We start from the raw sequence: 27,583 nt of genomic DNA on the forward strand, positions 1-27,583 counted from the left end.
TCCAGTGCAGTAAGGACAACTATAAAAATAGAATTGAAGTTTGATTGTTGATCAGTCCACCATGAAGCTGTATGCCTATGTATCCTTGGGGATCTGCGTGCTTTTTGTCCTGTTCTTCTCCCATCTCACTCCTGCTGAGGCGTCACCTCTCTCTCAGGATGACTCACGGTTCATGGCTGAGATGATGAACGAAGGTTGGCTATATAATTATTACATCTCTCTTTTAAATAATAATAATAACTTATTATATAATTATTCATTCCGATACACTCAAGTATGTAAGAGTCTCCTGTCATGATATTGAGAATTTTATTTTTTAAGGAATTGAATAATGGATTATTTAATGGATTAGGTGTGAAATTGGGAGTTCCGCATCAAGGATAGAAGATAGTCTCTCATATTATCATCTATCTATATAATAAGAGAGAGTAGGGTTGTGTTTGTTCGTTTGTTCGCATCAAAACATGCCAACTTGTGGATTGCATACCGGAAAAACGGGAATGATTTAGATCTCCAAATTTTGCACATAGATTCTAAAAATATCAATCTCGTGCACCTGGAAGCCCAAATTTCAATTTTCCTTCTAGATTTTTCAGAATTAATGTTCAAATTTCATCTATGCTACCGTACATGAAGTTCCATAGGCTACATTGTTGCAGCCCATAAGATTTTTTTATAAGGAGGTTATAATGCTGTTACAAGACTATAATTCTCGAACGCCCGTGTAGCGTAACGGTAAATTGCTAGTTTACAGAGCGATGTTTCTTCGGTTCGAATCCCGATTTTTCCCAATTTTTTTGTTCTTAATTTTCTCCCTCGAAATGTATTATCATCAATTATTTTTTGAAGGAATTTGTTTTCATCACAATTGAACTTGGATTTTATCAAATAATTATGTTTAATGTAAAATTTTGCCACCAGTACAAATGAAATGGTCATTGTCTTCATGCTGTAGGACTATCATTGAATTTCATAAGAAAAACATGAATAGATCACAATAAAATAAGTAATAATTTATATTCTTCTGTTATAATGTTCTATCAGACATGAATTCGCAGTGAAACGAGAATTTTAGGTATTTTGTTTGGAATTGGGAAAACAAAAGGCTGCCTGATTCAAATTGAGGAGGATTTAATTGATACTGAAATTCATTGATGTATTGGAAAAATCAATATGATTCTGTGAGATTTTCAAATATTATTGTCTTCTCCAGTTTTCTATACTAAAATAAAGGAAAGAACTGGCTAATACACGTAAGGATTAGGGAATTATGTTTGACGCATCATCACGTCTGAAATATACTCAACTTATTAATTTGAAATTTCACATACAGATTCTTAATTAACCTAGGATGGTTATTATGAGATCAGGCATAATTCTCAGTTCTTCAAGATTTCATTACAAGTTTACAATTTATCATGAATCCAGTTGTTGTATAGAAGCAGCTGAACATTTCTTTTAAAAGAGACATTGGATGATAAGTATGATTTAAGATCCTATTCGAAAAAAAATAACTGACTTTCTGTCGCATCAAAACCGCACTAATTTCTCAAACCGTTCAAAAGTTATTCTCATTCAAAAGATACTGATATAAATAATTCATCTATCCATCATCTTTACTATAATAATGAAAAGAGCTGGCTCATACACGTACGTGATGTAGGAAAATTATGTTTGACACATCATCACGTCTGAACTACTGGACTGATTGATTTGAAATTTTGCATAAAGATTAATTAACCGAGGATGGTTATAGGCCTATTTTCAAATTTAGAATTTTTTATTACATCAAGTTTTAATTTTGAAAAGTTCTAAAATAGACCCTACCGAAGCACGGGTTATCTACTAGTTTCTTATAATATGGTGGCAAGTAGAGATCAATAGAGGGGGAAGTGGTTCAATCTAGTTGCTTTATAGTACTCATTGATGCAATGGTGATGATACAGCTCTGAATTATGTACTCCAGTGATTTCCAACCTTCGAATAAAGACGACTCATATTCATATTAATCATTTTTCCGTTCAGTTTGACTACCCTCGCACTAACCCTCCCCCCCCAACCCAATCAACTAACCGATAACACATTTTATTAAATGTCATTATGAGCAGGTTCACTGAAAAGGTTTGATTTTCTGTATTTCTAAGCTATTCTGAACATTCACCAGTCATTAGAATCAGAAATATATTTAAATGTTCTCCGCTCAATAGAATTGCTAATGTTCCCAGATATGATAATGGATAGATAAGCTACTGCTCATCTTTATATGTATAGATTTTTTTTTAAATTCATTTTCAATTGACATAACTCTATACCTGAGAATGGAGAATATAAATATTATAGAAATGTGGTAAATAGAAAAAAATACGGGACTATGGTTTTACTTGTTTCAGCTTACCCATCACCATCAATATTCAACAGGGAAGAGATATTTTCAGTATCACTAAAAATGAGATTCCACTTTGTTAGAGTGGAAAATTATTTTGAGGATTCAGTGAATCTATTCAATTTTCAAAAGGTTTTTAATAATTAGTATGAACACGTCGTGACTAACCAAAAATCACTAGTAGGAACTACTAACTACCTTTAAAATTACTAGCCCTCAAAATTGAAATCAAATATAAAGGCATACGCACAAAGCAGTAGACAGACGTAGAAAAAAAAACTTCTGTAGATAGATATGGATCGACGTCTGCATGCGTTGCAACAGTCGAAAGCCTGGAGAGGGATTTTTCCTCTGACTGCTAGCATACGTTCATCTGCTGCAATGTTCGTTTGTTCTAGTCGAAATTCACATGGTAGTAACAGCACGAACGTCGCAATAGCGTGGCGCTGCCTTTTCCAACTCCCAAATAAACATAATAAGGTTAAATGCAATCTGAAGAAGTGGCGCTTTGCCTTTCCTCTTTTGTTTACGTTGGACCATGTGTTATTAATATAGGATTGGCGTGGAAGTGACAAGAAGTCAATGCCTTGCCATTGCCACGTCACTTCCGTGTGAATTGATCATCAAATTACAACAGATATCACTCATGGATGTTCAAGACGTCTCCATTCAGGTATTAATATCGGGGCACCTATCTTCGCTCGTTATTTTTACTTTCCTTGTCCTATTACCGTAGGTAAGGAAAGTATTGCTTTCCGAAAAAATTAAGGTACCCCAATTTCTAAATTTCAATACGTTTCAAGGTCCCCTGAGTCCAAAAAAGTGGTTTTTGGGAATTGGTGTGTATGTGTGTGTGTGTGTGTGTGTGTGTGTGTGTGTGTGTGTGTGTGTGTGTGTGTGTGGTGTGTGTGTGTGTATGTGTGTGTGTGTGTGTGTGTGTGTTGTGTGTGTGTGTGTGGTGTGTGTGTGTGTGTGGTGTGTGTGTGTGTGTGTGTGTGTATGAGTGTATGTGCGTCTGTGTACATGATATCTCATCTCCCAATTAACGGAATGACTTGAAATTTGGAACTTAAGGTCCTTAAACTATAAGGATCCGACACGAACAATTTCAATAAAATGCAATTCATGATGCCGAAAATGTTGTCAAAAACAGGGTTTTTTGCGATTATCTCGAAAATGGCTCCAACGATTTTGATTCAAGTTATACCTAAAATAGTCATTCATAAGCCATATCAACTGCCACAAGTCCCATAACTGTAAAAATTTCAGGAGCTCCGCCTCATCCATGCAAAGTTTGATTTTAGGTTTCCAATTATCAGGTCTCAGATATAGTCTTGCTGAATTTAAACAAAAAATTTCGAGTGGAAAAGATTCAGCAAGAAAATCTCCTCAAATAATGTCGAATAACATTTTCACCTAAAATTGAAAATAAGCTTGAAATTTGAGAAAATGTGATTATTCAATTGCTAACTGTTGGCAACTGTTGATTCTAATAAATCATTCACTATGAAGAGATAGCAGATCTCGTGTGTATCCAGCGTTATTGTCCTGTCACCAGCTGGCTCAGATCTTTGAATAGTAAACTATTATTAGGCCTGTGCGAGGGAACACTAGCGTCAGGTGATACATTTTCATAACGGCAAGGAAAGTTGTGTGAGTGCGCCACATCAGATTTTTATTTATTGATAAAAAGAACACAATTCTCTAAAATGATCGTGTTTATATTTTACAGCTGGTTATACATCAGCTTATGAATTTCGGGGATGCGATATTTTGATTATCCACAGATCACTCGCTCACTTTTTACTATCCACAGACGACGAAAGTCTCAGTTGCTTCAGCCAAGGATGAATTATCCTTTTAATGTAGTTCAGCGAGTTTTCCCAAGGATGAGACCTAGTGCAATCGAATTTTTATATCATAAACCTACTATGTTCCAAATTTCGTGGAAATCGTTAGAGCCGTTTTCGAGCTCCGTTGAACATAAATAACCAGATAAACAGATATAAAAATAACCAGATACAAAAATATAAACTGATATACAGAGATTGATCGCTTAATATAATAGGATGTACACATTTCAATTAAATCCACATGTGATATTGGATGAGTGAACCAGATAAAGTAGTTTACAGTTCCTTGAACTGAGGACTGTGGAATATTATTACCAACATTTATATTTCCCTATTAGCAAGTAACCCGTGCTCCGACATGGTCCATAATAACTGTTTCGAAGAGGTACTCTCTTTAGATTATATTTATTAACATATGATATGGACATTTCTATTATATTTGAGAGATTGAATGAAGAAGAATATTCATGCTAAAAGACGAACTTTAAACCATCAAAAACCAGCCTTAAGCTGCGTTTACACCAAAGTTCTTAACGAAATGTTAATTACTTAATCCTTATAGATTCTATTAGATTGAACGGAACTTGACAAACACATATGTTCATCATGTGTATGATAAGTTATGTTCAATCTAATAGAATCTGTAAGGTTTAAGCTATTAACATTATGTTAATAACTTTGGTGTAAACGCAGCTTCAGAGTTTAAATATCGCTTGTTGAGCACCTAGGACCTATGAGGGAGCTATATTCTGAGTTTTGTTGCAACCCATTCAGTAGTTTTTTTCAGAAATTGTGATCAGTGAGTGAGTGAGTAAGTGAGTGAGTAAGTGTGTGAGTGATTGAGTGTGTGAGATGAGAATTTTATAAGTATAGATTAAAAATCGGCATTGAAGAAGCATGTCTGAATATTCAATATATTTTTTTGTAAAAATCAATACAATTAGTATTTATTAGAACTTTCGTTATATTGTCTTATGTTTTTGATAAATGTTACAGTTGCTGTGGATGAGGACCATTCAAGATCTCCAAGAGCCCATATTGCATTGGGTGTGGGTCTAGTGTTAGATCCACTTATTAGAATCATCAAACATATTCATAAAAAAGTGAGGGGTTGATTCCAATCATCCACTACCACAAAATCAGCAAAAGTACCAATTGAAGATGAATATTGTAAAGCATGAATGATACTCTGATTATTGTAATATACATGTCAGTGATATACTTGTCTGTTAGAGTTCAACTCGATTTCCCTATGTCTGAACTTCTACTTGCATCCTACAGGGTGTGTTAATTAAGTTTCAAGACTGATGTTTTCAGCGCTTCCAGACCGGTCTCTTCAGCCTTGCTTGGTGGGGGGAGTCTCAGGCAAGCGACCGAGCACTCGTCAGTTGCTGGCGAGACGCTGAAGTGACGCATCACGCATCAAGTCAGTGTGTGTGTGTGTGTGTGTTTTTCACGTCGAAAAGTCGCGACAGTGAAAATGCAGCATTTGATTGAGCAGCGTTATTCGGTGAAGATGTGTCAAACTTGGCAAGAACGGCCAGGAAACGCTCCAGATGCTTCAGCAGGCTTACAAGAAGACACAATGTCCCGGGCCATGGTTTTTGTGTGAAAAACAAAACAATTGCAACCAATAATAAGCACTAAACAATAACATATTACCAAAATAAAGGAAGCAGAGCAATAATTATTAATTACAATATATATTACTTACAAACGTAGAATGATAATGGTATTATGATACAACAAGAAATTAAACCTAAAAGAGACATTCCAAAACCACTCAAAATCCCTCAACACACTGTACACATTGAATTTCATATCAATTCATTTGAACTTTCCTATTTATATGTTTTATTTTCATTTTTACTCATATTCTATATTGATTTTTAATATTATTGTATACTTTAAACAGCTGAAGTCAGAAATTTGGCTTTCCGAAACGTGGCATAGTTGTAGTCCACGTCGTTTATGCGTAAATGCCGTCGTCGACCACAAATAATGAGAAGTTATTTGATCAGCTGTTTTAGCTCACTTGAAATTTGGACAAGAATGTCAACACTGCTTGTTATCATCGACTGCGGAAGTTTACGCACAAACGAGAATGCACCTCAAGTTGTCCAATGCAAAAATATAGTTTACCGCACAGAAATAGCCCGATGGAAATTGAAACAGATGCGTCCACTCTCACCACCCCGCACCCATAATCAGCCGTGGACAACGTTGATCAACTCCTATTTGGCAACGTTGCACTCATCTGTTCCAATTTCCCTCAGACTATTTTCGTGTGGTAGACTAATGGCTGATAACGATCACATGAGCCGGAAACTACTGCAGCAGGATACAGCAACGGTATTATCATAATGGAATAGAATGGAAAGTGACAAGTTGCGCTGCAAATGGACACATTATTTCTCATTTATAATACCACAGACAAATAGACTTGAATCTATGTAGATGTTTATTCCTGCCACTGCATTTTGTAGCTGTTTGCTGCCATTGTGGCCCTATACCCTGATATCAATGAAGTGTTTTAAAAATATATATACAATCAAGAAATATTAGTTGAAAATAAAATAAAAGGTTGATATGATAATCGATCTCATAGACTGTAATATTTCATTTATGTACAGTATCTTCCTCACCACCACATAAATGGTTTGAATAAAGTTATTAGTGACTAAGTAAATACTGTAATAAGAAAGCTATTGAGACTTGATAGAATAGATATGAATTTCAGATATTTCCACACATCAAAAATCTGTAAAATTGTAATAGATAGGATATATCAGATCTGACATCATTCTCATAACGATCAACAATGCAGAAAACCCTGAGCAAGGTTGAGTAGCTTTATGTGTTAAAATTGTCAATCCTGTCAATTTCAATTTTCAATTCCTCAGATAAAACTCAGCCAAGAGATGTTTTATTATAAAAGTTGCCCTATAATAAAACGCCTCCTACCAGATCTATTTTCTACAGCTTTCATACAACCAGTTTTGTCAGGAAGAAAGCCTTGGACTCACTGGAATGACGTAGAAAGAAATTAATTTGATGATTTGTTCTTGTATCATTGCCTGCATGGTCACCTGAAGATTGGCAATCCAGGAATTATTGTGCCTATGCGCAATTTGCGAAACACCTTGGGAAATAGAATAGATATTTGAAGCCTCCAATTTATTCAAAAAGAGAATAATAAAATTCTACATGAGCAGGATTGAAAAAACGTTCTTCTTATACTTTTCAATAGAACACTCTCATACTCTGGGTATATCACTTTGACAGTTGCAATACACTAAGGCTGAAGCAGTTCTATTGCACGTGAAATTTGCCTAACCATACTCATTCAGTCACTTGGCGCCATGTGGTGGAACGGTTTGGCTGTAAGGGGTGATGTGGAGGCCAACTATAATTATTTTTATTAAAATAAATTATTTAAGAAAAAATATCATCATGATTCAAATAGTTCAATTCTGAGTTGTTAGCAACTCTGTGGCAGCTCTTGACCTAGCCTATCGCTTGAAAATGTATGTGTTTATTTCGATATCAACGTTCGAATTTAATCTTCAACATGAACAAAATCCAACTCAAAATGCAATAAAATAAAAACAAATGTTCGATATCAACGTGACGATTCAATCTTTAACCTGAGTATACACACACTATCATCTTTACAGACATCCTTCAGACATCCTTACAACATCCTTACAACACAGCACGGTCGCAAACCAACATCTTACATCAAATAAAGCCAACATTACACTAATATAAATATTATATAGATCTCTCTGGAAAATAGTAGAGCTAATGGAAAACAATTTTATACTTAGAACTTAATTGGAAGAGACTATAACAGAACATCAGTGGTAACACAAAGCTTGAAACATTATTTCACTCTCAAATGTCTCAACTCTTATTGAAATTATCGCAGTCTCAAATAGAATAATTAATGAATATAACTTTCATAACAGTATCTTTCAATCCTACAAGCAAGGTTCAATGAAAGTTCTTAGTTTTTATGCAATTTAAAAACTAAGTGCCAGCTGCACAAAAGCCAATCAAGTCCCAATCGCGATCAATTCCACGAGAACCAATCAGAGAAGCCATCTTCTCAAAAGGTTGTTTCTCATGAAACCAACCACGACCAAAATGCAACCGACCCCTGTGCAGCCGGGCCTCAGACAAATCTAGTTCCTGAAACTGTAGAGCAACATGGGTCTATTTGACAACTAAGTGCCTCCATCCATAGAATAATTGAACGAGTGTTAGCGAGTTCTCACTTTTTACTCAGTGAAGGCCAATGTCATTGTCCGTCTGGTTGCAGGTTCTAAAATAACTTCAAAAAGAATAACTTCCGTCAGGGATTCCCGAGCAATAAAATCCACAAAAATAATATTTTTTTGTTATATTTTTTTGTTATATATTTTTTTGTTATTTTTTTTGTTTTTCTCTTGAATGGAAATAAAAAATTGAAAGTTTGTAAAATCATATGAATGTACAAGCATATATGATCAGAGATAAGAAGCTTGCAATAGTATTTATTTTATGTTATTCAATTACTTGATAATGGCATCATGAGCAAAACATGTCGTAAATGAACAATTTCAAAAAGTTGCCATACGAATATTATTATTATTTCTCACTGATGGCCAAATCTGAACTAAACAAAGGATGCTAGAAGATGCTGCTTCATGCACCTTACCCGCGAATTTGTGCAAGATCACATTACCTCCAAGTTCCTCCATCTGTTCCCTCAACCCTCTGTAAATCGACATTCTATGAATGAATATACTTCAGCAAAGTAACTACACAATTTATGAATGAGTGGAGTGACTGAAGCATCACAGCTATCGCTGGATTGTGGGTTCGAGTCCCAACAAGACAAGAATGTAGTTTAGAGAAATTTAAGTTGGGTTTTCTTTAGAATATACGGTACATAGAGTAAATTTAATACAATGGAAAATTGATGTAAAAAAGAACACATACTATTCTAGTTGAGACTGATTGAGAGAGTATTGGTATAAGAGATATGCCTATTAGTTATCTACAATTATATAATAAAATAATAAAGCTGATGGTTTTTGTTCCGTTGTTTTGTTCAATTCAAACTATTTTATCATCTCCTTCTATTTTCTGTAGCTTTGGGCTATGTTTTAAACAAATTTTGCCTTCCCAGCTCTTGTGAACTAATAAACTTATCAAAAGAAGTAGTTAAAAAAAAGAGCTCCGCAACAAAGTCATTGACCCCTCTCCCCAGGCACCATTTGACCTCTTATCCAGTTTTCACATTAATCAAAAGGCACCATGGACAATGTCATCAAAACCTTGTCCCTGGAACCTTCTAATCACTGAACCTCAGAGCATGCTACCCTGAAGTGAGTGTTCTGGAACAAAGTCATTGATCCCCCTCCCCAGGCACCATTTGACCTCTTGTCCAGTTTCCACATCAACCAAGAGGTACCACGGACAAAGTCATCAAAACCTTGTCCCTGGAACCTTCCGATCACTGGACCTTAGACCTAGCTATCCAGGAGATAAAGGTCAATGACATTGTCCCAGAACTCTTGTCACAAACTACTTGGTGACTAGAGGTCAATGATATTGTTCTATCACTGGGCTTAATACCTATCCCCAGGGGATAGAGTTCGATGACATTGTCCCAGAACCCTCTTTACAAACTAGTAAGTGGTGCAGAGTTCAATGACACTGTCCCAAAATCCCCCTTACAAACTACTCATTGGCAAGAGGCCAAGAGGCCAATGACATTGTCCCAGAACCCCCCTTTAAAACTACTTATTTGCCAGAGGTGAATTTATTTATTTATTTATTTATTATTTCATCACATTACATCATAATATTGGAAATACTCCCACTTGATAGGTGATTTGTCAAATAATTGCATCCTTAGAACTAAGTAAGATTTCTAACAGGTAAAATAAACAGAACAGTATATAAAAAAATTATATAACAAAGTGTATCCTATATCAGGTCCATCATTATCCTTAGTCCTAAAAATAGAGCAGATGTGATCATTAATTTAATTTGTGTCATTGAGTGCAGAGTTTATGGTTAATTGAATTCTGCCACCGAGTAGTACGCTCTATCAATTAAGATTCTTTTCACAGATTTCTTAAAGAGCTTTAGAGATTCGATTTTTCGAATGGTCTCAGGTAATTTATTATATAATCCCAATCCTGGATAAGAGGGATTCTTCTCATATGTCGCATGTCTATGGACTGGATACAACAGCAAATGCTGATTGCGTGTGGAGTAATTATGTCTCTCTGTGCAAAATTGAAATTTATTGATATTACTCTTGATGAAAATTAATAACTGATAAATGTAGATTGCAGGCAAGGTGAGAATTTTGAAAAACAGACTTGCATGAGTCTCTTTGTCTCAACCCGAAAATCACTCTAATAATCTTTTTTTGCATTAAAAATACCTTAGAACTGTCTGTTGAATTACCCCAGAAGATATTTCCATAGCATAGATGGGAATAGACATAGGCATAATAGACTGTTATGAGGGTGTTTCTGTCCACCGAATGAGACAATTTTAGAATCATAAAGTATGCACGGTTCAACTTGGAGGTGAGACTCTGTATGTGTTCCTTCCAAGTCAAATGCTCATCTATTGTAACTCCCAAGAATTTTATTGATTTCGCTAGTTTCAGTTTGCTGTCAGTTAATGAAAGAGGAATTCTGTTGTCTGTTGATCTGTAGCTATACTTCATTAAAAAAGTCTTATTATAATTAAGGGAGAGTCCATTTGCTTTGAGCCAGCAGGACATGGTATCAAGGTCATTTTTTATATTATTTGCTAGATTTGTTTGATTTTTATCTGTTACTAAAGCTGTAGTATCATCTGCAAACATTATTAACCTTGAATGGGAGACTGATGTTGGGAGGTCATTGACGTATATAATGAATAGCAGAGGTCCCAGGATCGATGCCTGTGGCACCCCACTAGGTATATTTGGAAGATGATCTATCTTTTATACATTGTTGCCTATCCTTCAGGTAAGAGCTGAACCATTTATGAGCTGTTCCAACTATTCCATAGTAGCGCAGCTTCTCCAAAAAAATAGAATGATTGACACAGTCAAAGGCCTTCGACAGATCACAGTAGATGCCTGCGGCCCACTGCGATCCATCAACGGCCAATGAAAGACCTGAAATGAACTCATATATAGCCCCGGTTGTGTTTCTGCCCTTACGGAACCCAAATTGATCTGCATGGAGTAGATTATTCGTGTCCATATATCTAATCAATCTGGAAGCCACCGTCATCTGATAAATCTTGGAGAAAGCTGTCAAGATTGCAATAGGCCTATAATTATTTAGATTACTTGGTTCTCCTGTTTTTAATATAGGGATCACAGTTGAATATTCCAGAAATTCCAGGAACACACCATTTCTAAATGAGGAATTTATCAAAAGCACCATTGGCTTTGCTAGAGACATTACACAAGTTTTAAGCAAGAAAGGTGGAAATTCATCCCAGCCAGGTGTCTTTGATAATTTTATATTATCTATTAAGTCTACTACTTCCCTTTCTGTTACTGGATGGATAGATATAAGAAAATTATTCGATTTAGGAAAATTATTACAGTAGTTTAGGGCCTTGTGAATGTCTGGACTGAGATAAGGAGTGTTACATATCAATAAAATATTCATTGAATGAGTTCAAGATATCCTCTATGCTTTTGTTAAAAAAGGTTTCTGTTAAACATCCATTGTCATTTTTAACACATGTTTCCTCCCGAACGATCTTCCAAGCCATTTTGGTCTTATTGGATGCATTTTTTATTCTGTTGCTATTATAATCAATTTTAGCAGCTCTAATACATCTATTTAGTACTCTCTTGTAATTTTTCAAATAAAGAAGAAAGCCAGGATTTTGATTTGTTCTAGCTTGACTATGTAACTCTCTAGCCCTTGCACACGATATGCGTATGCCTGCTGTGATTCATCCTTTAGATTCCTGTGTGCGAACTTTTACTGGTTTATACCTTTTAGGAAATGATTCCTCAAAGTGGGACAATATTATATGAGTGAATTTCCTATAAAGAGAATTTGAATCTGATGTTGTATGACGCATAATAAACAAGTCAGACCATTTTTCTTGATTCAGGAGAAGCTTAAATTTGGAAATATTATGTTTAGAAAATATTCTTATGGCTTTTGTAGATTCATTTGAAATGTTAAAGTTAGATTTGAATGATCTAGAAGATATATTGCTTCTTTTGGGAACTGAACTATCTGAACTGTATGATCAGATAGACAGTTATCTATTATTAGGTTTTTACATCTCCTTTTATCAATTTCCGTGTCTGAAGCTATATTATCAATGCATGTCTGAGAATTATACGCAAGCCTAGTTGCATTTGTAAAATGGAGAGACAGACCATAGGAGTCGAGCAAACCACTCAACCTTGAACAATGTGATGTTTCTCTAAGCATATCGATGTTAAAATCTCCAGTTAATACACATTTGTATCTTGGGAATTTTCTAGAGCATAAATCCAGCACACCATTTAGATGTTCAAAAAATAGATTCAATGTGTGCCGGGCACTGTCTTTAATTCAGGCCTTTTCCCAAGTTATAATAGTAAATTTAATATGCAATAGACTAGAGCCATTATTGTAAGTGAGTTAGCGAAATAAATTATTTTCTCTCTCTATTATGAACGGCCATGACTTCGAGTTTCCCATGATAGATATTTAAAAATTGTGGCTCCGAGTCGTCGAGGAATGTAGATTATGGAATTATCTCTAAAACTTAGCCTTCTTGTCGCGACATAAAATGCGATAAGTTGGAAAACAGCAAGCATTGAAATTATAACAAACTACCGATTTTGCAGTTACTATTTGGTCCAAAGGCTGTAGAAGCCACGCGACGATTGGTCAAATTGATTCCATTCGCCCAATAGGAGACCTGTTTCTAAATACAGTAGTGGGGATTCCCCAGTCGAGAGACCAGATTACGTTCCGGAGGACACTTTGCTAGGAGCACTACGAGAGTAAAGATGTAGTCATTATGTTTCGCCCTTTTTGGGCAGGTTTACAAGTTTATTTCATAGTTAATGTAGGAGCTAGTTTATTTTTTATTAATGTTTAAATTTACTAGTAGTGCCATGTCCTGAAAGGTTTAATTGTGTTTCTTCATCATGTACGAATAATTGTTTCTTCAAATAACCGCTAAGGTACGTAAACTAAGGTTAAAATATAATTTAGGGAAATTAATTAAGTGAAACTTCAATCAAAAGATTTTATCAACAAAGCCTGTTATTTTTCAAGTTAATAATATTGATTGAGAATAATCCTTTTGATTTTATTAGTGATGGAAGATACTTATAATTTTTTTCTACAGAAGTATAGAAAGTATTCAGTTACGTTACATTTGAGTTATTGTTTCTGGAGATATATTATCGTAGAGTATTGCTGAAAGTCAGGAAGATAGCCTTTAAATTGGAATGAAACTTTTAAGATTATGTTCATATTGAGTTTATGACATTTTTTAATTTATATTTTTCAGACTCTGTTTTCTTATGTCATTAAGGCTGTCGAATGATTTAGTAAATTTTTTATGATAGAAATCTTAATAGACGAAGAAGAAAGTTTTTCTTTTCCAGGAAATTAATATTAATGAATGTTCAAATTTTAATACAATTTAAATTACTTTCTATGTGTTTACTAATTTTATTTAATTAAAGGTAAAAATTCCACAAGATGAATCTTATAAGGCAAACATTATCTTTCCTTAAAGTGAAATTTTCAATATTTTTTTCTTTTATTGTGTTATAAAGTGTCTTGTTTTATTAGGTGATAAATTCATAATTTCAGTTGATACTAGTTTTTGGACTTGTATTTGTAGGTAAATCAAATCATAAACTGTGGAATGTTCATTTTTAATTAAGGTTCTGAGCAGTTTTGGGCGAATGCCCGTTATTTACACTTGGATTGCGTCCTATAGTTCATAAATAATAAATAAAATAAATGTTGGCTGGCGCACAAGTTTCCAACAATACTAGCCGAGCTACTATATGAAAAATTATATTTGATTTCGCAAACCAAACGAAAAATATCATATAAGTTAGCATCATTTCAATTTGAATTATTTGTGAAGAAAGATCCATTAATTCTGATAAAAAGAATCAGTAGTTTAAAGATAAAAATCTATATAAAATGAGGATTCAAATAGAATGAGAGAATTTAATTAATTGTAATCAATAGATAACTCCTGTTTTAGCTTTTGATGAATTGTAGGAAGGGTTAGAAATTAATGCTGTAATACATTTATTTACAGCGGTTCATGTGTGTTCCAAACCAACTTCTTGTACTACCACCCCTTTGGTTCCGCAACTTTATGTAACACCGCTTCAAGACACCCGTTCAGACGACAGGTCTAGGACTAAGAGGACGTCGCCGTCAAGCCAAATTCAACCGGTAAAAGCTCACCGCCAAAAACAAGGTACTGTAACCCCGACGATAAAGCAACGTACAGACCAACGAAAGTGCAGTGTAGTGAAACAAAGGTTCATTCGAGAATGTCAATCAAAAGTGGGGATTCAAAATTATTATGAAATGGGTTATATGGGTTACTATCGACGAAACTTGGGTTCAACGGGCTTTTCTTTCTAGAGTAATTTTATGTTGAAGTTAATTATTTGTTATTTGATGACTGATATTGTTTGGTTTTGTGACGTATTGCTATCTAAATGGGGATAGTAATGCGCCCCCGAATCAGATGAAGAATGCCAACAAAGTAACATGAAATTGTTGTTTCTGTTGTTCGATTTTAGTTGCCAATGTTTATTGAAGCTGTTTGTATTTTTCCATTATTTCAAATTGTAGTGTTATTCTATAGTATAAACCTATTAAATCAGGCATGGCAAGATTAATTGAAGTTTTCTTGAGTTGAATGAATAATTTATAGTTGCTACTCCAATTTTTCTGAAGTTTAAATAATTGTAGATGAAACAGGAAAGTTATTCAGTTATGTTAAACCATTAAAATGATAATCTTTTGAAGTGCTTAAAGATAAAGTCAAGTATCATTGATGCTTAAGTTGAATGTATTCTGAAACTTCATATTGAAATTGATCATTGATATTGAAAGGTTTAACGGTAGAATAAAAATTAGAAGAAGAAACTAGCATAGGTGAAAATAACTGATTGTAAGTACTGAATAAATTTTTTGCATTCTGTAATTCCGTGAATGGTGATAGAAATTATTGTGATGTCAACGTACGTATTCTGGTCTCACGCATCGGGTACTTGAGTATCATCATAGTATAGTAGTAGTGAAAGTGAATATTGAGATTTTAAAGGTCAACCCAAGTAAATTAGGAAAATTCGGAAATTATTATGGGAGAATGTTTGAGGAAAATAGGAAATTTTTTTGATAAGTTTAGGTAGATCAAAGGTAATCAGAGAATAAATAGGAAACTGTTTTATTAGTTATTGTTGATATGCAGTTTTGAAAAGTTGATGAGTAGTTTTGGCCTTGAGATGTTTAAACTAAATAATTAGATATTGTAGATTAAAGTTGAAACGATGATCAAATCCTTGGAAATTTGTATGAAAATAAGTTGATTCAGATGAGGTTGTCAAGTCCCTTTATCAGTAATGTTTATTCTCGAAAAGGTGAATCAGTTTTATTATTGGAGATATTTTTTTTTAGGTGTGATTTTTGCGGTAGGCATGCGTAGTGATAGTGTAAAGATCCGTTGTGTTGGTAACGATTCCTGTAGACTGTGGGGAATTTTTTTGTTTGTTTAGTTGAGACTCAAGATTTAGAGGAGGACACGGGGATGTCCTGCCTGTGTGTGTTGTTGTTGAATTTAGGTAATCGGCGCGAGTGTAGGTCCGTGTCCAGAGAGAACGGAGCACTGCCCGAAAGTTGTCCATGTAACAAATCAAGGAATTTAGCTGTGACTAACCTTGCAAATTTGTACGGTGGAATTGTATAATTTTAGCGAAAGGCACCGAAGATGGTGTGAGCTAAGATTTTTTGTATCTAGTAAACGGTCTGGTTCATTCGAGAGTTATGGGGCTCGTCAGTAGAATAACGTAAACCGAAATCTAGAATATTTAGTGAGTCTTCGTAGTGATTGTAAAAAAAGCAATCAGAATAAGGCAGTTTAGGGAAGCCCAGTCAAAAGGTTCGTTAATGTTTGGTAGGAAAGTCAGCCGCAAAATCACAAGTAACAATAGAAAAAAAAAGAAGGTATTATTGAGATGAAAGCTGCTTATAAATTTGGTATGGTAACGAAAATTGAAGGTTTTAGACAATGAATATTTAAAGTGATTAGTAAAGGTATACAAATAAAATAACAGAGAAAAATTCTCGAGTAGGTAATGTTAAAATTGTTATCAGTGAAAGTAGAAATAAATATTGGAACAGTACTGAACGGGTTAAATTAAAATAAAATTAACAGTGAAATTCTTCTAGTTGAATTTGAAATGAAAAGGGAAAATCTCTTGAGTTAAGCATGAGTTTAAATTATTCTGTAGTTGAGAGTTGAAAGGTTGATTAAAAACTTAGTTGGGGATATGAAAGTAGAAATATGTAGGAAAATTCGTGTCAAAAAGGAAATAGAATTTTTGTTGGGAAAATTAAATTATTGAGGTAATTAACAGTAGTAGGACCCTTTAGAGATGAGTAGTCAAAAAGAATTAATAAATAAAAAAAAGGAAAATCTTTAATGAAATGATAAATTATTTTAATGATGAATAGTAAAATTGCAATCAAGTTTTCCATGTGAATAAGTTGAGATATTTTGAGATCTAGTAGAGTAATTGAAACTAGTTGGATATGAAGTTTATTGTTGAGAAATAATTATGTGAGGCTCCAGTAAGGTTGAAAATGTCAGTGAACTTGAGAATCAGTAATAGTGTAATAGTAGTCTATTAATGTGTTAATGTATTGGTGAATTTCATAATGTTGATAATCAGAAGTCAAGCATTAGCAGTCCCAAGCTAGTTGATCGAGTTGAATTTTCATATTATTAAATCATGCCTTGAGAATTACTCTTCCAGTGTTTAGAGAAAATGTCACGTACTTTGAGTTTGCGATAAATAATAGCCTGGCACTCGATCATAGTTTTGTTTTGACTAGCGTTCTGTGGTAAAAAATTCCTACTGGAATATTATAATGAAAAGTGTTTTTTCTCATGATTGTGGAATGCAAAATCGTGGTTGTGTCATATAGCTCTCGCGTTGATCTAATAATGCAGTTTCAACCATTATTATCTTTGAATCGTAGCCTATGTAGAATAGTATTGCCTACTGAATTACTTTATATTGTTAAAAATATGTTGCACTCTCAACCCTATAGTAATGATAGTTAGATTTCAATACATTCAGCAGAGTGAAAAGGTTTCATCCTTTACTATTATAATCAAGGTACTCCATATTTTACAACAGCAGAGTAACATAGGACCAATTAAAACTATGATGTCTTTTAAACGTTTTCCCTTGTTAGAGTTTGCCAAGAAAATAACCAGGGACTCAATAAAGTGATTGAAGTATTCAAGATTATTATACTCGGTCCGTCTTTAGTACCTACTTAAAAGGTGGACACGTCCATATTGTTTTGTCCTGACTCTTGCCACAGTTTTAAAGACTCTTGCCACAAATCTCAATTAGTTATACATTTTGCTGAATTTCGGAATGATTAAAGAGATTTCTTTTGAAGAGGGCCCGCTTCAAATTGGATCCTACTATCAATCCAGAAATTCGACTCTCCAAATCATACAGAATGCCTCTATGGTAACATATCCTGATTAGATTTCTTTTTGCGTGTTTCACACCGGAAGGAAGGGGAGTGTGCCGGGCACTGTCTTTAATTCAGGCCTTTTCCCAAGTTATAATAGTAAATTTAATACGCAATAGACTAGAGCCATTATTGTAAGTGAGTTAGCGAAATAAATTATTTTCTCTCTCTATTATGAACGGCCATGACTTCGAGTTTCCCATGATAGATATTTAAAAATTGTGGCTCCGAGTTGTCGAGGAATGTAGATTATGGAATTATCTCTAAAACTTAGCCTTCTTGTCGCGACATAAAATGCGATAAGTTGGAAAACAGCAAGCATTGAAATTATAACAAACTACCGATTTTGCAGTTACTATTTGGTCCAAAGGCTGTAGAAGCCACGCGATGATTGGTCAAATTGATTCCATTCGCCCAATAGGAGACCTGTTTCTAAATACAGTAGTGGGGATTCCCCAGTCGAGAGACCAGATTACGTTCCGGAGGACACTTTGCTAGGAGCACTACGAGAGTAAAGATGTAGTCATTATGTTTCGCCCTTTTTGGGCAGGTTTACAAGTTTATTTCATAATTAATGTAGGAGCTAGTTTATTTTTTATTAATGTTTAAATTTACTAGTAGTGCCATGTCCTGAAAGGTTTAATTGTGTTTCTTCATCATGTACGAATAATTGTTTCTTCAAATAACCGCTAAGGTACGTAAACTAAGGTTAAAATATAATTTAGGGAAATTAATTAAGTGAAACTTCAATCAAAAGATTTTATCAACAAAGCCTGTTATTTTTCAAGTTAATAATATTGATTGAGAATAATCCTTTTGATTTTATTAGTGATGGAAGATACTTATAATTTTTTTCTACAGAAGTATAGAAAGTATTCAGTTACGTTACATTTGAGTTATTGTTTCTGGAGATATATTATCGTAGAGTATTGCTGAAAGTCAGGAAGATAGCCTTTAAATTGGAATGAAACTTTTAAGATTATGTTCATATTGAGTTTATGACATTTTTTAATTTATATTTTTCAGACTCTGTTTTCTTATGTCATTAAGGCTGTCGAATGATTTAGTAAATTTTTTATGATAGAAATCTTAATAGACGAAGAAGAAAGTTTTTCTTTTCCAGGAAATTAATATTAATGAATGTTCAAATTTTAATACAATTTAAATTACTTTCTATGTGTTTACTAATTTTATTTAATTAAAGGTAAAAATTCCACAAGATGAATCTTATAAGGCAAACATTATCTTTCCTTAAAGTGAAATTTTCAATATTTTTTTCTTTTATTGTGTTATAAAGTGTCTTGTTTTATTAGGTGATAAATTCATAATTTCAGTTGATACTAGTTTTTGGACTTGTATTTGTAGGTAAATCAATGCTTCAATTGCCAGCGATATGGCCACAGTTCAGTGAATTGTTTCCACACACCACGTTGTGTTAAGTGTGGAGACAACCACAAGGCAAGTGATTGTAAGAGAGATCTTCAATCAGAGAAGCCCCGTTGTGTGAATTGTCAAGGAGCTCACACAGCCAACTACAGAGGGTGTCCAACACACCAGGCTCAAATTAACAGGCTGCCAGCCAAAAAATCGACTGTCTCACAACAGTCGACTTCCGTGCAGCCTCCAGTCGCGGAACGGCGGCCGAGAGAGGCGAGAGTGGCCGATCCAGCCTCACTCTCCTACTCGGCGGCCGTTCAGGGGGCTACAGGGAATAGTCCGAGTCCCCCACCCCCTCCCCGTAGTCACAAAGTGACAAAAGTATTCATCAAAGAACGACCAGTGATAGTGAAAAATAAATTTCCATCACCCCCAGTGGAAAGGGTTCCCTCCTCACCTATTATAAATATTCGAGAGAACTTCCCCTCCCTCCCTTCCCAAACAAAAACACCACCTTCAGTGGAGTCAAACTCGGGAAGTTCACAACCTCCCTCCTCACAATCTCAACAGGGACAGGGAGGTCTACTGAGCTTTCTGAGCTCAGAAAAATTCGTTCAATGGGTGGTAAGTACCCTACCACGTCTCATCAATGCCTTGAACATTGGTGAAGCCATTGCCATTCTTATTAGTGCACTCCCCTCCCTGTTGAACTAAAATGAATAATTTCAAAATTATTTCATTCAATGCAGATGGATTAAGACACAAAATAGACGAACTTCGTCACTTTCTTAGTGATCTGGATATAGATGTGGCTCTTATTCAGGAAACACAAATGCCAACTACTATTCCAATTAAATTCCCCTCATACCACTGCCTTCGCTACGACCGCCTCCCTAATGAGCTTAATCAAACCCATGGTGGTGTAGCCCTTCTAATACACAGAAGACACTCGTTCTGTGTACACACACTCCCATCCATACCAGACATGGATGTAATAGCGGCAACTATCTCTGTACAGAATACACCGGTTACTTTTGTTTCCATATATAATCCTCCTCGTAATAGAGAGTTCAACTCTGACCTCCTATCTCAACTTTTTACCTCCTCCCCCTGTATGTTTGTTGCTGGTGATTGGAATGCCAAACACACAGCTATTGGCTGCCGGGTTACAAACATAGCAGGAAAATCCCTCCTTGAATTCATAGAAAAATTTGACACAGACATACATTTCCATGTCCCATCATCTCCCACACATACAAGTATGTGCAATCAAGCTGCTCAACCTGACATATTGGATTATGCATTGTCAGTGGGACTCACAAGAACCTCCCTGGTTGAGGTGGTCGAGGACCTGTCTTCAGATCACCTGCCAGTGTTGTTCACTCTTGTGAATCCCGACTACATTGCAAGACCACCTCCACATCGCCTTACAGTGAAGTGGAGGAAGTATCATGAAAGTGTGTCAAACTCTATTCCCATCCTTCCAAGCACACATTCGAACACTGTCGACTTGGAAGCTCATACAGCAAATATTACGGAAGTTATAAAAACAGCACTAGCTGATAACACTTCCTTAGCCCCACCCCAACGACGCTCACTACTTCCCACTGAAATTCAAGTGGCTATCAGAGAGCGCCGCAGCACTCGCAAACGTTGGCAGATAACACGAGCTCCTGCTGACAAATATGCATTTAATAGAGCATCGAACAAATGCTCTCAACTACTTAAACTACATCGCCTCCAATCCTGGGAAGAGTATCTCACCTCTTTGCCACCCAACTCAGCCTGGCAAGCTACCCGTAAACTTCTCAGGAAAAAACCTCCAAACTCTCCACTTGAGGGCCCAAATGGGCTAATCTTCTCAGACCAAGAGAAAGTGGATGAGTTTGCCTCCCATCTAGAACTCCACTTCTCAAATCCACCCGTCCCTCATAGTCAAGAGCTCGGCACCCACTTTAGAAAAATAGTTGACAGTGTTTTAGTAACAGTGCAAGACCCCACCCCAAATAATCTCTCACCTTTTACAATGGGAGATATAACAAATGCACTTAAAAATACAAATCCAAAAAAGGCCCCAGGTCTTGATGGTATTTCTGGAAAGGCCATCTTAAATGCGCCTCCAGAGCTAGCCCAACACCTGCTTGTAATTTTCAATTCCATTCTGAACACCCAACACTTCCCCTCAGAATGGAAAAAGAGCAAATTATTCCTGCTCCTAAAGCCAGGAAAACGCTCCACCCTACCATCCAGCTACAGGCCAATCTCCATACCCTGCTTTTTCTCAAAGCTTTTTGAGAAAATGTTTCTGGAGAAACATATAAGAGATACATTAGATAGTGTGATAAGGCCAGAGCAGTTTGGATTTCGTGCAGGTTGTTCAACAACACTGCAACTAATGAAATTCTGCTCTCAGTTATCAGATTCTTTCAACAAGAAAGAGCACGTGGCTGCAGTCTTTATAGACTTCAAAGCAGCCTTCGACACTGTGTGGCTGGATGGACTACTCTATAAACTTTCATCTGTCTTTCCACCTTCAACAATAAGACTCTTCAAGTCATACCTTACTAATAGGTATTTCGAAGTTCACAACCAAACCCCATCTTCAGTAAACTCTTCAGCTCTCACCCCAGCAACAGCAGGTGTCCCCCAAGGATCTGTGCTTGGACCTATCCTCTACTCCTTCTTCATCAATGACATGCCATCTCTACCTTCAGTTCAAACAAGTCTATTTGCTGATGACACCACATTCCACTCGAGCAGCATGAATCTGAATAGGGCGGCCAGGAATGTTCAAGAGCAATTAAACCTGCTTACATCCTGGTGTTCATCCTGGAAGGTAGAGATAAATCCAACTAAATGTGTGGCTGTCGCCTTTTCCCGAAAACTCAAACTTCCTCCCACTCTCAAAATCCATGGCCACGCCCTGCCATGGTCCCATACCGTCAAGTACCTAGGTGTAACTCTGGATAGAACACTCACTTTCAAACAACACATTAAAGTGAAAATTCAACACTGTCGTGTGCTGTTTGTACAACTATTCCCCCTACTTGTCACCCCTTCACTCCCCCTGAAATTTCGGCTGCTCATATTCACAGCCATCATCAGAGCATACCTGACCTATGCCGCCCCAGTCTGGTTCCCATATCTATCGAAGACCAATAGAAAACGTCTATTTGGCCTTCAAAACAGACTCATCAGAACCATCTGCAACTTTCACTACACAGTGAATAATAGGTTACTCTATGAATATGCCAGTACCCCTCAATTACTCAACTTCATTCAGCTCACATCTCGAAAGCTTCATGATACAGCTTCTATCTCGTGGCGTACATCAATAAGGCAGATGTACGAAATACCACGACCACCTCAAACCCACAAGCCACTCCCATTTCAACAATGGTGGCCTGATTGACAGTTAGCAGTTCGTGCCAGCAGCTGATTGTCAGTCAGCCACTGTTCACAGTATTCCATTCCCTAGGAGAGAACCCTTCTCCATTACCACTTCTCCCAAAAAAGTAGACTTGGCAGGAAAAAAAAAAAAAAAAAAAATAAATAAAGATAAAATTGCCAAGCTCTACTGAAGGTCTTATATATCAGGAACCCCCAACTTCAGCACTGTTATTACTTTGAGCAGTCATAGAGCTCCATAGCTCAAGACACTGCCGAGTTAGGGTGCAATGACTCACCCTAACATGTTCCACCAGTAGTAGTAGTAGGTAAATCAAATCATAAACTCTGGAATGTTCATTTTTAATTAAGGTTCTGAGCAGTTTTGGGCGAATGCCCGTTATTTACACTTGGATTGCGTCCTATAGTTCATAAATAATAAATAAAATAAATGTTGGCTGGCGCACAAGTTTCCAACAATACTAGCCGAGCTACTATATGAAAAATTATATTTGATTTCGCAAACCAAACGAAAAATATCATATAAGTTAGCATCATTTCAATTTGAATTATTTGTGAAGAAAGATCCATTAATTCTGATAAAAAGAATCAGTAGTTTAAAGATAAAAATCTATATAAAATGAGGATTCAAATAGAATGAGAGAATTTAATTAATTGTAATCAATAGATAACTCCTGTTTTAGCTTTTGATGAATTGTAGGAAGGGTTAGAAATTAATGTTGTAATACATTTATTTACAGCGGTTCATGTGTGTTCCCAAACCAACTTCTTGTACTACCACCCCTTTGGTTCCGCAACTTTATGTAACACCGCTTCAAGACACCCGTTCAGACGACAGGTCTAGGGACGTAAGAGGACGTCGCCGTCAAGCCAAATTCAACCGGTAAAAGCTCACCGCCAAAAACAAGGTACTGTAACCCCGACGATAAAGCAACGTACAGACCAACGAAAGTGCAGTGTAGTGAAACAAAGGTTCATTCGAGAATGTCAATCAAAAGTGGGGATTCAAATTATTATGAAATGGGTTATATGGTTACTATCGACGAAACTTGGGTTCAACGGGCTTTTCTTTCTAGAGTAATTTTATGTTGAAGTTAATTATTTGTTATTTGATGACTGATATTGTTTGGTTTTGTGACGTATTGCTATCTAAACGGGGATAGTAATGCGCCCCCGAATCAGATGAAGAATGTCAACAAAGTAACATGAAATTGTTGTTTCTGTTGTTCGATTTTAGTTGCCAATGTTTATTGAAACTGTTTGTATTTTTCAATTATTTCAAATTGTAGTGATTTTCTATAGTATAACCTATTAATCAGGCATGGCAAGATAATTGAAGTTTTCTTGACTCTAGCCCGTTCACCTGCATGAATTAGGTATAGACTCAGGTATTTTCTAGATGTGTCGGCCTATTTCTAAATTCTAAATTTTATTCAAAATTATCTTATCTATTATCTTTTAAAAAGTGCAGGCACAAATGATAATTTGGAATTTTTAGGTGATCTATAGACGTTTATGATTATGAGGTTCAAATCTCCAGTAATTTTTGCACTGCAGCATTCAAAAGATTGTTCAAGATTAAAATTTTCAAAATCTTTTATTGGTACGAAATTTAAATCATTCCTAGCAAGGATGCAAGAACCTCCTCTTATTTTTTCAGGTTCACAATGATATGAAATGAGTTTGAAATTATGAAACTTATGCAATAGAAATGAATTACTATCATTAGCCCAGTGTTCTGTCAGACAGATTATATGTGGCCTAATATTGTTAATGTGTCAATGAATAAATTAATTCCATCTAATTTATTGCTCTGAGTGATTCCCTGTGTGTTCCAATGCATTGGATTAGAATGATTCTGTTTGTTTTGTTGATTAGGCGCAGACTTGGTCTCAGACATTGCATTTAGATTTTCACAAATCTTAAAAAACTTGAATCAAGACTATTGCAAGACATATCAGAAGACAAACTTTCCACAACATTGTCACTGCAGTTCTGAATTGAACTCCGAAGTTGCTGTTCAATTTCTGTTGAGTTCACATCAGCTGTCCACTTGTGCATTGGTAAGGGCGTGTCCTGATGGGGACCATTCCTAGAGTATTCCAATGAGTCAGAAACATGGGCTGCATCCACTCCTGCTGGTTCTCCGATCTCCGCTAATCCGTTATTGTCACGTCCTTTTGTAGAATCGCCTGCAAACTTCATAAAATGATTTGCAGGCATCACTTTACCGCGTCGATTCAGATGAAGGCCGTGTTTTGTGAAATGATATCTATTGAAGAGATTATTGATATCAACGTAGCAAAGTCTGAGGTCACCACTACATTCAGATTCACTCAATGTTTTTGGAAGTAAGTGATTGGAGTAGAAGATATCATTATTGAGTTCGGGATCATCGTATCGGTAAGGTATACTGCACACTAAAATTTGAGCCTTTAGATTTAATTTGAGAAGAGATTCTACTCCCTGGAGCACAGTCAATTGATGTGGTTCACCTCGATGACAATCATTTGTTCCGGCCAACAGAACAATATAATCCTCTTCGGTGAAGTCTTTGACAAAATTTAATCCATCCTGAACGATGTGCTTGAGTTTGGCTCCAGGTTTCGCATATACAAATACCTCAAACTCGTCTTTCAAATTTCTTAAGTATTTACTAAGTTCCCTTCCATGACTATCTGACAGTACTGTGATTTTTCTCCTTTTATTATTTGATGGTCTACTCCTTTTTTGTTTGCCTTGTTGGGTCTTAGGTTGTTCTACTGGTTTAGTTTGCCGATTTTCTGTTTCAGTGTAGTGGACCTCCGCTTCTACTTGAAACACTTGTGCATTATTAGGTTCACATGCCAAAGTTGACGATTCGTCCACAAAAAGCATAGAGTATCTATTATTAACTTCAATATCACAAGTCAACCTATTATTGTTTGGCTTTGCCATATTTCTAGGTATAATAAAGTAATTTCCGGGATCATTCTCTCTAAAATTAATATTTTAATTACATTGTCCCAGAACTCCCTTAAAAAGCTACTTATCGGCCAGAGGTGAATGACATTGTCCCAGAACCCCCTTTGAAAACTACTTATTGGCCAGAGGTGAATGACATTGTCCCAGAACCCCCATTAAAAACTACTTATTGGCCAGAGGTGAATGATACTGTCCCAGAACCCCCCTTAAAAACTACTTATTGGCCAGAGGAGAATGACACCATCCCAGAACCCCCCTTAGAAACTACTTAGTGACCAGAGCGCAATGACTTGTCCCAGAATCCCTTTAACAATCTACCAACAAACAAAAGTTGAACTATTTATCGAATATCAGGAAGGCCAAGGACGGCTGTGATGTGTTTTGCTTTGATCCTTGGACAAGCCACCCTCCCTGCCATTTGACGTCACCAGTTGCTGCTAGTCGGGCATTGGCTTTCGCCATACCTGATTGAAGACCCAGTCTTCGAGGAAGGATGGAACAAAGGCCCTGTCAGTGGTGAACTCAACAGGCACTTTCAGATTGTTCAACTGCTCTTCAAACATCTTCAACAATTGCGGACTTGACGCACCATTTCCATGAGTCATGTACTGCCCTTGGGCTTGAGCACTTACATTGCCTTGTTGAGTATGAGCCAGATGAAGTCCCAGAACTCCCCCTGTGGTGTGGTCGACACTGGGATGTCGGTCAGGTCACCAAACACAAAGTCCACTCTCTTGCCCTCCTTTATCATCTTGTCCAATGATTTCACACAATCATTCACTATTATCTCATATTTATCTCCTTTCAACTGATCCAGGCAGTTGCCACATCAGCCCCTCAAATGTTCTCTACATGCTCTCAAAACAACTTCATCCAGCTTCATCATGGTAACAAAGGCCAGTTCTTCTTTGAGCAATTTGTACAACAGGGCACCATCCCCTCCCCCGAGAATCACCACCTCTTTGCCCTTGTAGTCCACCTTGCCACGTTGCATCAGGGTTTCAGTGTAGATCAAGTCTCGCTCGGACAAGTTCTGTAGCTCATCCAAAATGAGAAGTTTGCCCAGACTCATCGAATGAACGATTTGGACTTTCTAATAAGGCGAATTTTTTTCGAATACAACCAAATCAATGTCGTACTTCAAGATGCGTTCATTGGAATTAAGGAAGTAACAGTCGTCAAAAGGTCTTGAATGCCGGATATTTGTGACACTTTTTCGCATCGGTCATCACCTTCAATTCTTCTGACAGATTTTTGGTTAACTCGAAAGTGAGCAAATGCTCATCGGCGTCGGCCTTGTAGTACTCAATGTTGATGGACACCAATCCTTGTGGAAAGCCGCGCAACATGACAAATGAGCCACGTGTGCCCGTGTACACAGACCCCACCACCCATCTGCAGGTCATTCACCTCGCTCATGTCTGAGATGTAGCCACCAGTCACCTTAGCCATCATTCCCTTCATGGCGGCCCACTCTTTGGCGTCGGTCACCTGCGTCGTCACCACCGTGAAATCCAGCATGAGTGTGTTGATCGCCATTTTGGTTGACGAACACGTCCTGACAAGTTTATCTGGATCATTTTTGGTGGGTCGAAACTCAGAAAACGACACGTTGAACTAACCGTAGCTAAAATCTACACAAAACAGTCAAGCGGAACCAACACCAGGAGACTTGGTTCTTGGTTATCCTTCAATTGGATGGCGATACATAGTTTGAATCAACAGAGTCATGAGAACGAATGAATCGAACTTTCATGGTTCTCCCCATTCATGGAATATCTATTAGTGTATCATATACACTCATACACCAACTTTAA

At 36.3% G+C, this 27,583-nt stretch overlaps 1 pseudogene; it reads right to left on the bottom strand.

The window, feature by feature from the left end:
* Positions 1-26,161: 26,161 nt before the first annotated feature.
* Positions 26,162-27,361, bottom strand: LOC111046825 (annotated as a pseudogene).
* Positions 27,362-27,583: the final 222 nt, after the last annotated feature.

The sequence above is a fragment of the Nilaparvata lugens genome, chromosome 8 (assembly GCF_014356525.2).
Source record: "Nilaparvata lugens isolate BPH chromosome 8, ASM1435652v1, whole genome shotgun sequence".
Taxonomy (NCBI): domain Eukaryota; kingdom Metazoa; phylum Arthropoda; class Insecta; order Hemiptera; family Delphacidae; genus Nilaparvata; species Nilaparvata lugens.